The sequence below is a fragment of the Nomascus leucogenys genome, chromosome 14, assembly GCF_006542625.1.
Source record: "Nomascus leucogenys isolate Asia chromosome 14, Asia_NLE_v1, whole genome shotgun sequence".
Classification (NCBI taxonomy): Eukaryota; Metazoa; Chordata; class Mammalia; order Primates; family Hylobatidae; genus Nomascus; species Nomascus leucogenys.
The window spans coordinates 75368245-75384822 of record NC_044394.1 but is presented as its reverse complement, the minus strand read 5'-3'; the positions used below and the strand labels follow the sequence as shown (position 1 = coordinate 75384822).

The 16578-nt window shown below is 46.5% G+C and overlaps 1 protein-coding gene across 3 annotated transcripts in view; it reads right to left on the bottom strand.

Annotated features, from left to right (window-relative positions):
* EDAR (ectodysplasin A receptor) overlaps window positions 1-16578 on the bottom strand; it is a 96626-nt gene that overhangs the window by 47577 nt on the left and 32471 nt on the right. The gene's annotated exons all lie outside the window — the stretch shown is intronic.

The window sequence follows — 16578 nt, the reverse complement described above, 5'->3', positions numbered from 1 at the left end:
GCCTGTTCTAGATCTTCATATACATGGAATCGGGCAGCTGGCTTCTTTCACTGAATATAATACCTGTGATGCGTCTGCGTTGTGGGAATTAGGACTTCAGTCCTTTTTATTGCCGAATCGTATTCCATTGCATTCATAAACCACAATGTTTCTCCATTTGCCCATTCCATTTGTTTTTGCTAAGACTACATTTGCAAAATGGTTTTTGGTTGTTTTCTGGACCTGGGCAGTCCTGACCTTGCTTTTGATGTTGGTGACTCAAACATGAGGCAGGTTCTCAAAGGGGCTGCCCCTGGCTTTTTTCTGAATCTGCTCTGGCCAGAGGAGAGTCCTGGTAGCTCACAGCCTTCCTCCCAGTCACCAGGGCAAGGTGGAGGCACTGAGCTTCCAAACAGCTTCCCCTGAGCTGTTCCCTTTGAGGGGCTTCCTGGTGACACTTCGTGGCCAGCTGGCAGCTGCCATGGATAACTTACACTCAGCTCTGAGGGTCCTCTGCACCAGCTGTGGGCATGGCCAATAGGGAAGGGTAGAAGGAGAAGGAAAACGATCTCCTTGGCCCAGAGGCACCCAGGGACTAGTTCTCAAAAAGTCACTTCCAAAAGATGGTGTCTTACAACAACCTGACTGCCATTATAAATAATCACCCTCAACCCAAGCCTTCTCTCCTAGGATGTGTGTTAGGCTCGCACACAGAATTGGCTCAGAGGAGAAGCAAACAGCCCATGTGTGAGGCCCTCATTGCCCAAGGGCACTTCTGCCCTGGTCCCAGCCGCCTCTTTCGGTCCCAGCAGCCTCAGTGAACGTGTATGCCCAAGGAGGCCAGTGCGCGACAGCAGGTGGGAGCTTCTCAGGTCACAGCAGACAAAGCTCTGCTGCACAGAGAGGCCTGTCCACGCCACGATTCCCTGCTGGCTGGGGAAGGTGGCTGCCTTTCAGGTGCCCCTTGTGTGATGGAAACTCCACAGGTGCCTAAGAGAAAGTCTGCTGGGCTTCTTCCCGAACCTGTGTTTGGAAGTGGAGCTGCAGGTGTGTGTGCTGGGGGCAGAGGCCCCATCTCTCAGCCTGCTGAGCGTATTTGTGAAGGGCCAATCCAGCGCCAGACTTGTCACTAAACCTCCCCAGCATTGCAAGGGAGGCACTCACTACTCCCCACTTAACATATGGAGTCAATGGCGGCTCAGAGAGGGTGAGCGACTTGCTAAGGTCACACAGATAGAGGTGGGAGAGCCGAGGCACAATGCCAGATCTACTCAACTTTCTTTGTTTTTTTTTTTTGGAGACGGAGTCTCGCTCTGTCGCCCAGGCTGGAGTGCAGTGGCGCAATCTCAGCTCACTGCAAGCTCCGCCTCCCGGGTTCACGCCATTCTCCTGCCTCAGCCTCTCCGAGTAGCTGGGACTACAGGCGCCCGCCACCTCGCCTGGCTAATTTTTTTTTTTTTTGTATTTTTAGTAGAGACGGGGTTTCACCGTGGTCTCGATCTCCTGACCTCGTGATCCGCCCGCCTCGGCCTCCCAAAGTGCTGGGATTACAAGCGTCAGCCACTGCGCCCGGCCCAGGTATACTCAACTTTCGACACTTCTACACAGCTTTGGGAACAGGGGTCTGGGAGCCAAGAGAAAGGCTGGCGATGGCTGGGGCTGAGGGGAGGAAGGGCTCCAAGTGAGTCAAGGGGCCTGGGTGTGGATCCATGGACTTGGTTTCATCCCACCCCTGTGGATCTGTGGCAGTTGGAAAGTTCTCAGCGAGGCCAGGTGAACCACGATGAACCATGGGGACGGCAGGGGCCAGCGTCCCCGTCTCCCTCCCGTTCTAGAAAACATAAATGGTGTCTTCATTTTGTGAGTCTGCGCCGAGTGAGGCCATGAGGCGGGCGATTCTGCCACCTGCTTTCCACACCAGAGGGCTTTCAAGATGTCGGGAGCCCTGCGGTTCCAGCGCGTTCCTGTTGCTGCCTCTCCTTTTACCATGAAGCCAGCTTAGCTCCCAGGCACAACCCTGGCCATCTGGACTCTCATGAAGGTTCATGCCCTGAGAACTTCAGGAGGAGGTGTGCTAAGAAAACTCAACAGCAGCAACAAAAACATTTTCAGGCTCCCAGTCTTTTAAGTTTGAGCGGGTAGGATTTTTGTTTGTTTGTTTGTTTTGAACTATTTAATAGATAGATTTTCTCCCTGCTCCTAATCCTGGGATTAGACCATGCCTTCCCGGTCCCTTCGCTGACATGGAGGTAACCCGGCACAGATGGCGTTTCACCAGGCAGGTGACCCGGATGGTGCAGGGCTATAAATAACCATTAAATGTCCCTTTCAGAGTGGGCTTTTTTTCCCTCCCTTACATTCGAGTCCCAGCATGAAGCAAGTAACTCATAAATTTGAATCCTTCCTGTCAAACTCAGGGTCTTGTTCTACCGGTTTGAAAGAGAATTCGTTTTTTCGTCATTCTCTTTTCAAGTACAGTAATGGGAAGGCCTTGAGAAGGGCAAGCTTAGCAAAGGCACCTAGCTGCAGCACCTGAGACGGATCTGCTCCGACTCCAAAGGGCTCTGCTGCACCCTGGGAGAAACGGAGGGGAGGCTTTCTATCCCTCAGAGCTTGGGGATCAGAGAAAAACCTTTCATTTCTGGCTCACTCATTCCTTATATAGTTAAATTATGTATTAATGGGATACAGATTAAACTGCAATCACACCATATTCATCTCTCTACCCTGTGCCTTTTTTCCAAGGTGAAAGAGCAGATGTTACTACTGAAGCCCTGGACAAACTTTTTGAAAAACAGATTGTTGGGGCGGGTGGTGACTAGTCCGAATGACCCAGAACCAGTGTGACATGGGGCCGTCACCAAGGGCTTGGGAGGACTCACTTCCGAGCACAACAAAATGTCCAGAGTGAAGACTCCGTGTATTTTCCGTGGCCTGGTGTGTTGAGTAACAGCAGCCATCCTTTCTTGGCTCTTTCTTGGTGGCTGGTGTCTGCTCTCCAGTTTGGGGGAGATGAATCCATGGGGCTGAGCACCCCTCCTTTCTCCAGGATGCTCTGTGTTGCTCCGCAGCACACCCCAGGCTGGGGCAGAGGGCTGGATGCCAGCCCGGGGCTGAGCAGAGACTAGAATTGCTCTGAGCCTGTAACCTTGCATACCATTTCCACCCACTGTACCTCAGTTACCTTGCTTCCAAAACAAGGAGACAGGTTTTCCTGCTCATTCATTTCTCAGAGGGTAAACTGAGGTGAATGCATGTGGAAGCGTTTTGAATGTAAAAGGCTTGATGTAGACTGTGGTTTCTCAGGAATGTACACAGGCAATTGCTATCCAGCCACGTAGGAGCAAACACTCTGTTCCTGTCTCTGTCTCTGTTCAGCAGGAATGGCATATTCTTTTTTTTTTTTTTTTTTTTTTTTTTTTTTTTTTTTTGAGACAGAGTCTTGCTCTATCGGCCAGGCTGGAGTGCAGTGGCATGATCTCGGCTCACTGCAACCTCTGCCTCCTGGGCTCAGGCAATTCTCCTGCCTCAGTCTCCCAAGTAGCTGAGATTACAGGGGTGTGCCAACATGCCTGGCAAATTTTTGTATTTTTAGTAGAGACGGGGTTTCACCATGTTGGCCAGGCTGGTCCTGAACTCCTGACCTCAGGTAATCCACCCGCCTCGGCCTCCCAAAGTGCTGGGATTACAGGCATGAACCACCATGCCGGCCCAGGAATGGTATATTCTTTCAGATAATTTAAAATAGTTTGACTATGGCTGCGGCAACAATGGCCGTGGAGCCGATGCTGTTGCCTCTAACCTCATGGGGCTGTTAATCTGGCTGTGGGTGAAGCAGGCTCTCCTGGATTGATAATGGGCTCCTTCACAAGCAGAACTGGTCCACATTCCTGCCCTCAGCAGACCTTACTAAGCCCTGCTGGGCTAAGTGCCGGGGTGGGGGATAGGGTGGGCAAAGGCAGCAAAACAAGGAGAGGCCCTGGGTCCTGGTGTCTGGGCCTGGGAGGGAGGGGCTGCAGCGCCCCCACCGTGCAGAGGAGGGAGCTGTGGCACAGAGCCGGTCTCAGACCTTCCTGAGGTCACAGAGTCAAGGGAGAGGGCTGAGCCAGAGAGCTGACCGCAGAGGCCAAGCTTCTAAGCCCAGGCCAGGAGCTGTGGTCCCCGCCACCTGCAGGTCCCAGAGGAACTGATGCCGGGGAGGTGCTTTGAGCCCTTTGACATGAGCAGAAGGCCTAGGGTGTCCCTGCTTGGATGTTTCCCGTGGTGCAAAGGGCAAGGTTTCAATGATCACCATATTATATCAGCCTGGTGATCTGAAAAAGTTGCCCCCTGCTGTCTGGCTTGCATTGTACAGTCTGGTGCTTTCTGCCCTTGAATGTGCAAAGGAGTTGTGACTATGCATGTGGGAGCTGCCTGTCCATGAGGCAGCTCAGGAAGCTCCATCCTGTGTGGGGAGCAACAGTTATAGGGCACTCAGCCAAGCCCAGCTTGGGTGGGGGCGAGCTCCCCGTCCTGGGGCACTGTATATTCCAGGGGCCGATGGGATGCTATGCCACTGAGTCCAAGCATGTAATCTTTAAAGACATCTTTTATTAGGTGTTTCATTATGCATTTCACTACTCCAGCAGTTCCAAGGCCATTTATTTATTTATCCTCATGCCAAGAGCCCCCAAGCAACGCCAAGGCATTTGGAACTAGAGTATGCTGGTACTAAAATAAAATTAAAACCTGTTTTAAAGCCTGGAGACTTATTAATTTATTAAATTACTAAAAGGGGCAATGTCTCTGGGTCTTAACAGGAACCAACAGAGGACTGGATAGGATGGATAAGCTGGGCTTGTTGGCACTACCTGCATTTTAAATGCCAGCCACCAAGAATGCCAGGAAAAAGGACTGGAAATGAATGGAAAATAAAAATGCAGCTAACTTTCTAAAAATTTGAGATCTATTTATTTCTAAATGCCATGGATCCCAAATGGATAAACAAAGTATGGCATATGCACACAATGGAATATTACTCAGTCTTAAAAAGGAAAGACTTTCTGACACATGCTACAGTATGCATGAACCTTGAGGACATTTTGCTAAGTAAGATAAGCCAGTCATGAAAGGACAAATATCATGTGATCCCACTTGTATGAGGTCCCCAGAGTAGTCAGATTCACTGAGACGGAAAGTAGAATGTGGGTTGCCAGGGGCACATGTTACTTTATCATGAAGATGCCTATTCTATCCTATGCTTCCATCTGACCCTTCCTCGAAGTAAAAGACAGTTCAAGCAAACTAATGACTTGACTGAATTTTCTGACTCCATTCTCTGCACTAGTACTGGCAGCATTAGTCCTCAGACATGAAGGAATCTGACATTAGGGAGGGCTGCCAAGTTTCTGGTGACTCCGAGGACACACCAGCCCCTCCTCCTGGCAGTCCTCCACACCCTGTGAGATGTGCTCAGAGTGTGTCCCAGCAGCTGTGAGGAGCTGTCAGGTACAAAATGCACCAGGGCATGACTGGGTATACTCAGCCTCCCCCGACTTTATCACAGGCTCTTCAGATACACCCCAAACTCATGTCAGTACCTATGGATGACAGTGACGGGAGTAGCACCTGGGACAACACATACCTGAGTGTGTTCAGCATTGCCCTGTGCCTGCACACCATGGGGCTTGGTAAAAACTTGCAGAGCTGAATTATGCACAAAGACAACCCCTTGGGGACTGGTGTCAGGAATATTGGCAGCACCAAACAATTCTTAAAAAGTTGGCTCTCTGGCCAAACACATATTTTACATACTAAAAAGAGGAGTTATATTAATCCATTCTCCCATTCTCACACTGCTATAAAGACTGGGTAACTTATAAAGAAAGAAAGTTTAATTGACTCACAGTTCCACATGGCTGGCAGGCCTCAGGAAACTTACAGTCACAGCAGAAGGCAAAGGGGAAGCAAAATACATCTTACATAGTGGCAAGAGAGAGAGAGTGAAGAGGGAAGTGCCAGATACATATCAAACAACCAGATCTCATGAGAACTCACTCACTATCATGAGAACATCATGGGGGAAAGTGCCCCATGATCCAATCACCTCCCACCATGTTTCTCCCTTGACATGTGGGAATTACAATTTGAGATGAGATTTGGGTGGGGACACAGAGCCAAACCTTATTCCACCTCTGGTCCCTCCCAAATCTCATGTTTTTTTTTTTTTTCACATTTCAAAACCAAGTATGCCTTCCCAACAGTCTCCCAAAGTCTTAACTGACTCCAGCATTAACCCAAAAGTCCAAAGTCTCATCTGAGACAAGGCAAATCCATTCTGCCTATAAGCCTGTAAAATCAAAAGCAAGTTAGTTACTTCCAAGATACAATGGAGGTACAGCCATTGAGTTTCCATTCCAAATGGGAAAAATTGGCCAAAACAAAGGGGCCATAGGCCCCATGCAAAAGTCTGAAACCTGGCTGGGCAGTCATTAAATCTTAAAGCTCCAAAATCTTCCTTGACTCCATGTCTCACATCCAGGGCATGCTGATGCAAGGGGTGGGCTTCCATGGCTTTGGACAGCTCTGCCTCTGTGGCTCTGCAGGGTACAGCTCCTGTAGCTGCTTTCATGGGCTAGCGTTGAGTGCCTGTGGATTTTCCAAGTGCATGGTGCAAGCTGTCTGTGGATCTACCATTCTTGGGTCTGGAAAATGGTGGTGCTCTTCTCACAGCTCCACTAGGCAGTGTCCCAGTGGGGACTCTGTGTGGGGGCTCCAACTGCATTGCCTTGGTAGAGGTTCTCCATGAGGGCTTCACCCCTGCAGCAGACTTCTGCCTGGACATCCAGGCATTTTCATACATACTCTGAGATCTAGGTGGAGGCTCCCAAAGCTCAACTCTTGTCTTCTGCACCCCCGCAGTCCCAACACCAAGTGGAAGTTGCCAAGGCTTGGGACTTGCACCCTCTGAAGCAATGGCCTGAGTTGTACCTTGGCCCCTTTTAGCTGCAGCTGGAGCTGGAGTGGCTGGGATGCAGGATGCCAAGTCCTGGGGCTGCACAGGGCCCATTAAACCATTTTTCCCTCCCAGGCCTCTGGGTCTGTGGTGAGAGGGGCTGGTGTGAAGATCACTGACATGCCCTGGAGACATTTCCTCCATTGTCTTGACTATTAACATTCAGCTCCTTGTTACTTATGCAAATTTCTGCAGCCAGCTTGAATTCCTCCCCAGAAAATGGGTTTTTCTTTTCTACCATATGGTTAGGCTGCAAATTTTCCAAACCTTTATGCTCTGCTTCCTTTTTAAACATAAGTTCCAATTTCAAACCATCTGTTTGTGAATGCACATGACTGAATGCTTTCAGAAAAAGCCAGGTCACATCTTGAATGCTTTGCTATAGAAATTTCTTCTGCCAGATGCCTTAAATCATCTCTCTCAATTTCATAGTTCCACGGATCTCTAGAGCAGGGGCAAAATGCCACCAGTCTCTTAGCTAAAGCATAGCAAGAGTGACCTTTGCTTCAGTTCCCAATAAGTCCCTCATCTCCGTCTGAGACCACCTAAGCCTGGACTTCATATCACTATTGGCATTTTGGTCAAAATCATTCAACAAGTCTGTAGGAAGTTCCAAACGTTCCCATATCTTCCTATCTTCTTCTGAGCTTTCCAAACTGTTTCAACCTCTGTCTGTTACTCAGTTCCAAAGTCGCTTCCACATTTTCAGTTTGTCTTTATAGCAGTACCCCACTCTGCCAGTACCAATTCTCTGTATTGGTCTGTTCTCACACTGCTATAAAGATACTACTTGAGACTGGGTAATTAATAAAGAAAGGAGATTTAATTGATTCAAAGTTCTGAATGGCTGAGAGGCCTCAGGAAACTCACAGTCATCACAGAAGGCAAAGGGGAAGCAAGGCACATCTTACATGGTGGCAGGAGAGACAGAGTGAAGCGTGGAGCACCAGACACTTATCAAACAACCAAATATTGTGAGAACTAACTCAATATCATGAGAACAACATGGAGAAAACTGCTCCCATGATCCAACCACCTCCCACCAGGTCTCTCCCTGGACATGTGGGGATTACAGTTTGAGATGAGATTTGGCTGGGGACACAGAGAGAAGTCATCATATACTAAAAAGTAGAGTTGGCCGGGCATGGTGGCTCATGCCTATAATCCCAGCACTTTGGGATGCCGAGGCAGGATGATCACTTGAGGCCAGGAGTTCAAGACCAGTCTGGACAAGATAGTGAGACCCCCATCACTAAAAAACTAAAAAAAATTAGTTAAAAACACATGTATGTTTTTAGGCAGAGTCTCACTCTGTCACCCAGGCTGGAGTGCAGTGGTACAATCATGGCTTCACTGCAGTCTTGACCTCCAGAGCTCAATTGATTCTCTCATCTCAGCCTCCTGAGTATCTGGATCTACAGGCTTGAAACACCATGCCTGGCTAATTCTTTTTGTAGTTTTTTGTACAGATGGGGTTTCCCCATGTTGCCCATGCTGGTGGTGTACTCCTGGGCTCAAGTGTTCTACCTGCCTTGCCCTCGCAAAGTGCTAGGATTACAGGTGTGAGGCCACCAAGCCTGGCTAACATAGGCTATTTTTAATAAAAGCAATAATACAAGTATTAATTATTCTAAAGAGAAAAGCAATGCATTAATATTTGCATGCACAATATCTGATAATTTTGCTTTTCAGTCAGTGGGAAGATACGGCTTGGGCATCTTGTGCTGACAAACAGCTATGTTTGGCCTGAGCCTCCAGTTGGCTGTGAATGATGTTGCCTACTGCATCCCACAACTCTATGGGGACATCCACTTCCTGCTGCTATCGAGTCTTAGAAAACAGCCTCCAAACCAGTGCGTGACTTGCAATTAATTGCGTCATAAAATCTTTTTTTTCCTAAAAATGTGATGAGATTTCTCCCTCTTGCTCATAAAACATAATCATCTGAGGTTGGAGGATTGGTTTGGGGCTGCAGGAACTAATCACCCAACCAGAGAGGCCACTGAACCCCAGTCCTGTGTGCCATATGGAACATGCATGTCCTTATTTCTTCTCAAACTCCAAAGAGAAAGAGTGACTCAGTTAAGATGATGATGTATGTAGTCAATGATTTATCATGGGCTAGGTCTTCATGGTGCCTTAGAAGCAGATGTGACTGGAAAATAACCTCCAAGTAATATGTCCCTTCCAAATCAAATATCCTATGAGCTCATGGGGGCCAATGCCCTCATTTCCTGAGGTTTTTGAAGTAACAAATGTATATGGGAGTAGGGGGAGCTGTGGAGATTGGGTGCAGCAAACTGGACAAATCAATCATCAGATGGTCTATTACTGAGTGCGGCCTGGGCATGGTGCCATAGGGAGGGTCACTTATGACCCCAGGAGGGGCCTGCTGGCTGAAGAGTGAATGCAGCACACATAGGGACATGTTCAGCCCTACAAGGCAGAACAGATGACAGCCATCTAAGATGTCATGTCTTTTTTCTCTTTCCCTCCCTCCCTCCCTCCCTCCCTTCCTTCCTTCCTTCCTTCCTTCTTTCCTTCCTTCCTCCCTCCCTCCCTCCCTCCACTCCTTTTCTTTTTCTTTCTTTCTTTTTTTTCTTTTTTTGACAGGCGGCTCTCAATCAAGCATAGCTCACTGCATCATCAAATTTTTGGGCTCGAATGATCCTCCTGCCTCAGCCTCAAGAGTAGCTGGGACTACAGGTGCATGCCACTGCCTCTGGCTAATATAGATGTGATGTCTTTATGTAGAGCATGTTGTATTTCTGTTTATAAGGGCTGATGGTGTTTAACAGCACATGAGCCACACAGGGTCAGATCAACCAGGGAAGCACAAGAGATTGTTTATTCGTTCATATTCTGACATGATGTAGCTGAAAGCTGGACAGTGTGTGACTTCATCCTGAACACCACAAGGCTCCAAGTCTGCATTCTGGATGTGACACACAGCCATATGCTGTCCCCTCTGTTCTGTTGGAGCTGCCCTCAGCTTTCTCCACATCCCTGCCCTTGCTCCCTTCATGAGTCCAGTTCTCCAGGAATCAGACCTTGGGCTGGAGATGTAAGTGCAAGATATTTATCAGAAAGCTTTGGAATCAACACTGTTGGCAGAAGGGGAAATACATTCTCAGCACAGGGATGGCCCTACAGAGCAGTCCTGAACTGGAGCGAGGGACCCAGGCCTTCACACATCCACATTAACCAGGCCCCCAGGAAGGGGTGTGACCTTGCATGAGGCAGGCTTCTTCACCCAAGGGCAGCTTCCAGGTGGGGGACTCAGCTGCAGCCTTTGTCTGCCATCCATTGTCCAGCATCTGGGAGCACTGATGCTTCTGTATTGAAGGGGCCACTTGCGAGGCATGCCTCTCATAATCCAGTTATTTCTTGCACTTGCTCACCAGTCTAACTACCTGCCCTGGGAGTTTCTCAGCATCCCGAGAGGATTCTATGTAGCTTGAAGCCTTTTTTCAGAAACCCAACTTTCCCTTCTCCTGGTTATATGAGCTCAGTTTCCCCTATAGCAGCTGTGTCTTGAAGGGTCTCAATATCAGTCTTCTGCATTTGTCCAGGCCAATGCCATGTAATTCCAATGACCACACTACTGTACAGGTATTGAAGAAACTCTGAACTTAGCAAATGGTCACAAAGAATTGAACCGTCAGTTATTTCTGTTAGCTGGGCAGCACTGTGTCCAAGGTCATACAGGAATTCAACTAGAAAGGCCAGGATGTCTTATGTGATTATTGTACTAGCAGGTAGTGAACTCCAGGAAAATTGAAATGAATTTAATATAAAGCACAGCTTCATGGGAGGGGCTTATTCTTGTCAAAATTTAGATGTGTGTTTAAATTTATTGTTCCAAATCCTATATGCAATCCTGTATAGATATTGGCACAGGGATAAAGGTGATATGGTTTACAGGGAAGGGCACTGGATCAGGATGGGGCCTTGGGTAAGACACTTCACTAAAGCCTGCAATTTCTTTAACTGTAAAATGAGGGCCTTATACTAGATCAGTCTAAAGATTCTTCCATTGCTGCCAGTCCATGAGGTTCTCTTAGATGTATGATATTCAGTGAAAGTTCTTGGCAACACTATAGCAGAACCAATGCCTGTGTTATGGACTATCTTCTGAAATCACAGTTATATTCCAAATAATTCGGCAGACATTATGATCTTCCCAAGGTCTCTTGAGGTACTGAATGGTGTACAATGATGAGTAAGACATAGACTTTTCCTTGACACTCTTACAGTCTAATAAGAGGGCTTAGATCCAAGACAAAGGACCATGCAGGCAGGACCAAGAATATTTTCACAAAGAAGCAAAGGCATGGTTTTTTTTCTCTTGTTACTGCTTTGTTTTTTCATTTGTTTGTTTGACAGAAGGTCAAAAGGGAGAAATCACATTGCTAGTTAGGCACATTGAAGAAGGTTGAAATGGTGGCATTTGATATCATCTCAAGGACCTGAAAGAGGGGAGAGAATTTCAGGTATGAGCACAATGCATGGAAGGGCCAAGGTGGGGAGGTACAGGTGCTGGGGCAGCTTGTTTATTGATTTGGTTGAAACAATGGGTTCATGTGAAGGGGATTGGGGGATTGGGTAGAAGGTAGTTTGGTGATTAATTGCAAAATACTTTAAATATCAGGATTTTGTTTCCTTTAAGTACACAAGATAGGAGAGGAGGGTTTCTGAATAATGAGGACATGATGAAATTTTTAAAATACTCTATTATGCAGATTAGGAAGGTTCAATTGATCTGACTTTAATTCACTGCTTCTCTCTTCTACAGCCTCCAATACATTGTTAAGCCCTTCTGGTGAATTTTTCATTTCAGAGACACTTTTCACTTCTAGGATTTCCTTTTTAAAAAATACTCTCACTTGCTCTGCTGAGATTCTCCATCTGTTCACTCATTAAATCCAACTTTTTCTTTAAATCCTTGAACATATTGATATGAGTTATTCTAAAGTTTTAGTTAATTCCAACATCTGGATTATCCTGGGGTCTGTTTCTATTGAATTCATTATTGTTGGATTATGGGTCACATTTTCCTATTTCTTCGTATGTGTGGTAATGTTTTATCGTATGTCAGACATCATAATGATATGTGAAATCTACTTTAAATAGCACTGAGTTTTACTCTAGGCAAGTGTCAAATTACTGGAAGATCCTCCCAAACCTGTCAGGCTTGACTTTTTTCTTTATTAGGGTTGGTCTATTTATGTTTCTGCTTTTAGTTCCAAGGCATTATCCTGATTCCTGATGTATAGACTTTCTGAGGTCTTTTTTTAAAAAATGTTTAATTTTTGTGTGTATGTAGTAGGTGTATATATTTATGGGGTACATGAGATATTTTGATATAGGCATGCAATGCGTAATAACCACATCATGAAAAGTGAGGTATCCATCCCCTCAAGCATTTATCCTTTGTGTTACAAATAATCCATCTGTGCTCTTGGAGTCTCTACTGAAAGCTCAAAGTGGTGGCTGAGCTTTCTGCATTCTGGCTAAGCTGATGCTTCAGAATTGCCTATCCCTGTGAGGCATCTGAGCTCTGCTGTCCGCAACGGCTGCTCTCTGTTGTCTGCTAGCTTGTGCCGAGTCTTGACCAAGATCCACAGGTAAACTTCATGCTGATTTCTGGGACTTTCTTCTGTGCAGCACTCTCTTCTCTGGTATCCTGTTCCACAAATTGTAGATACTTTATCTCTAAACTCTGCCTCTTCATCTCATTAAGACATCCTCCCTGCTTGGCCTCACTACAGTCTACAAATTCCCTCTGGTTAGGAAGCCGGGGTGAATGGGTATATTTTACTTTTCTTAAGGCTCACAGTCCTGTGATGTTTGTTGTCCAATGCCTGATGACAGTTGCAGTTACCTCCCATACTTGTCCAGTTCTGTAGTTGTTTTTGGTTGACCAGGACACAACCAGATGATTTTCTAGGAAGACTAATTTGGTGGTGTCATTGTTGGATGGATGTGACTGATGAGACACTGGAGGTAGCTATGTGAACAAGGACCTAAGGCAGGCTGGTGGCAACGGAAACAAAAAAGAAGCACCAGAAAACTGGCAGGTGGAGAGGCCAGTTAGGCAGAAGAAAATGGTTCTGAGGCTTTGAGCCTTTCCTCTGCTCTTTGACACCATTTGTGTGCCCAAGAGTCAAGTGAAGTTGAATCAGACAGGTAAGAGGGATCAAGAATATGGATATCCTTTGAAATAATGTTTTTCTACATATTATGAGTGAGACACTAAAGATTACCAAGGTCCTAAAACTTCTTAGGTTGCTCTGAAAAGCATGATAAGTCTTCTAGGGTCAGACAAAGAGAATTAAAGGAGCCCCTCTCTCTGTATAAGACTATCCCCTCTATGATTCCTTGCTATGGTCTCTCAGATAACCCAGTGAGGAAAAGTAACGCACCTTATCCACCAATTCCCTTACCACCTTCTTATAAAATCCTGCAGTTATGGCAACCTAGATAGCATAGATTGCATTTCCATTCTGTGTCCTAGATCATTTTCTCTTTAGAACAGGAGATCCTGTTCCAGAGGCCAGCAGCAGATTGTGGTGTGTGGGCAGATAGCTATATATCAAGACCTATACCCCAAGATATATGGGCTGCCATTTTCCCATCTTAATGTGTATGTTTATCATTTGAATAGCTCATTACTTAAAGGAATTTCACAGACATTCTGCAGCCAACCTGCCCTCTCTCACCCTGCTAACTTTGGATAGGTGTGGTGGTCTCTATCCCATTATGTGGCCACCAGTCCTGAAACTGTCTTTGGAAAAGGCTCCCCACCCACTCTCCTTGGCAAAATTGTGAGCCACATGCTTTGCTCTTTTCATCGTAGTCAGCGCTCATCCCAACCAGCCCTGTGCCTGGTATGTATGGTCCCTGAATTCTATGTCTCTGTCTGCTTTCCTCTGTCCCATTCCCTCAGTGACCTTTATGCAAGCATCTGTCACTGGGAAGATAATCTTTTTTTTTTTTTTTGAGACAGAGTCTCGCTCTATTGCCCAGGCTGGAGTGCAATGGCGTGATCTCAGCTCACTGCAACCTCCACCTCCCAGGTTCAAGCGATCCTCCTGTCTCAGCCTCCTGAGTAGCTGGTATTACAGGTGCCCGCCACCATGGCCGGCTAATTTTTGTATATATATATATTTTTAATTGAGACGGGGTTTCACCACGTTGGCCAGGCTGGCCTTGAACTCCTGACCTCAGGTGATCCGTCTGCCTCAGCCTCCCAAAGTGCTGGGATTACATGCGTGAGCCACCGGACTCGGCCAGGAAGATAATCTTACACAGGAACTCCCACCAGGCTGTGAGTGACTGGCACTTCTCCCCCAGGGAAGCGATCACAACTAATTTTATTAATAGCATTAAAGGGTAGTGATTATAAGAACAGGACTCTGATGTCTGATTTCCTGGGTTCAAATTTGGGCTTAATTTACTAGCTATGCAACTTTGGGCAAGTAATCTAAATGTCTCTGTGCCTTGGTTGTCTCATCAGTAAAATTATGATATTAATAGAACCTAGGCCAGAATGTGAGGATTAATGAGATAAATTAAATGAGATGATGTGTACAAAGTATTTACAACAGTAAATGCTAATGAATGCAAGGTAATATAATTATTTTCCAATTACGGAAGAATTATAAAATAAAAGAAAAATATAAAGAAATAAAATCATAACCCATCGATTTTGGGTTTTGGCATTTTCTTTCAGTCCCTTATTTGTAGAGACATATATATCTTTTAAGATGAAATTAGGCCAGGTGCAGTGGCTCACGCCTGTAATCCTAGCACTTTGGGAGGCTGTGGTGAGCAGATCACCTGAGGTCAGGGGTTTGAGACCTGCCTGGCCAACATGGTGTGGTGGCACATGCCTGTAATCCCAGCTACCTGGGAGACTGAAGCAGGAGAATCTTGAGCCCAGGAGGCGGAGGTTGCAGTGAGCCGAGATCACACCACTGCACTATAGCCTGGGCGACAGAGTGAGACTCTGTCTCAAAAAATAAATAAATACAATTACATAAAATAAAATTAGAGGTAGGGCGTGGTGGCTCATGCCTGTAATCCCAGCACTTTGGGAGGCCGAGGCAGGCAGATCACGAGGTCAGGAGATTGAGACCATCCTGGTTAACACGGTGAAACTGTCTGTACTAAAAAAAATACAAAAAGTTAGCTGGGCATGGTGGCAGACGCCTGTAGTCCCAGCTACTCGGGAGGCTGAGGCAGAAGAATGGCGTGAACCCAGGAGGCAGAGCTTGCAGTGAGCCGAGATCGTGCCACAGCACTCCAGCCTGGGCGACACGGCGAGACTCTGTCTCAAAAAAATAAATAAAATAAAATAAAATTAGATTAAAACACTGTTCGGGCTACTTGTGGTTTGACTGTTTCATTCCCTATTGTCTTAATTATTCTTAACAACAGCCTTTTTAATGGATTGAAAGTATCCCATCAAATGAACAAGCCATAATTAAATCAACCAATCCCCTAATATTTGCCCTTCAGGCTGGTTCCCAATTTTCACTATCATAAATACAGTTGCAATGAACATCTTTGTGCCTGGCTGGAGATACCCTTTTTATACATTCTGAAGAGTAGAATTTAAAGGGCATGAGAGTGTTATGATGCCTGTAGAGGTGTCTTCTAAAACTTGGAGATGACTTTGGTTTGGTTTCAGGTAGGAACTCCATTTGGTTTAGAATACTGGCATTCCTGATGTCACTCAAATCCCTCCATGTCCTCCACTAGCACTGCACCAAGAGTCTCTCACGTCAGCAGGTTCTGATGTTTACCAGTCCATTCTGGGTAGCCTAGAAACTGCACATGGCATTGAAATCTGGCAAGGCACAAGGCTCCCTTGGGTGCTTTTCTGGTTAGATGGTTGACTGACAGTGAAATTTCCCTCATAGATGCTTGATTATGGGCAGTTCCTTCCATCTGCTCAGCCGCCTTCGTATGCCACCAGAATTTGCTGAAAATATTTGGGTTATGTTTCATTTTGCAGAGCCCTCCTTGGCCTGGACTTTTACGACTAGGATCCCAGAAGCTCAGCAGGAAAGGTGAAGGCTCTCTCTTTTTTTTTTTGGAGACGGAGTTTCATTCCTGTTGCCCAGGCTAGAGTGCAATGGCACGATCTCAGCACACCGCAACCTCCACCTCTCAGGTTCAAGCGATTCTCCTGCCTCAGCCTCCCGAGTAGCTGGGATTACAGGCACCCACCACCATGCCCAGCTAATTTTTTGTATTTTTAGTAGAGATGGGGTTTCTCCATGTTGGTCAGACTGGTGTCAAACTCCTGACCTCAGGTGATCTGCCTGCCTTGGCCTCCCAAGGTGCTGGAATTACAGGTGTGAGCCACTGTGCCCAGCCAAGGCAAAGGCTCTCTAACTGTGGGACTTGCATTTCTAAACTTTCCCCAGGCCTCAATTCCTTGAAATCTAAGTGAGGTAACTGGCCTGGGTGCCACTGACAGCCAGTTCCAGCCCTCACACTGCATCTCCACCAAATTTCTGGTGGGCTTCCAGGTGGCTGTTCACCTTTGCTTCATGAGACAGATGAAAGCCTGGAAACAGCAAAGCCTGTTGTTT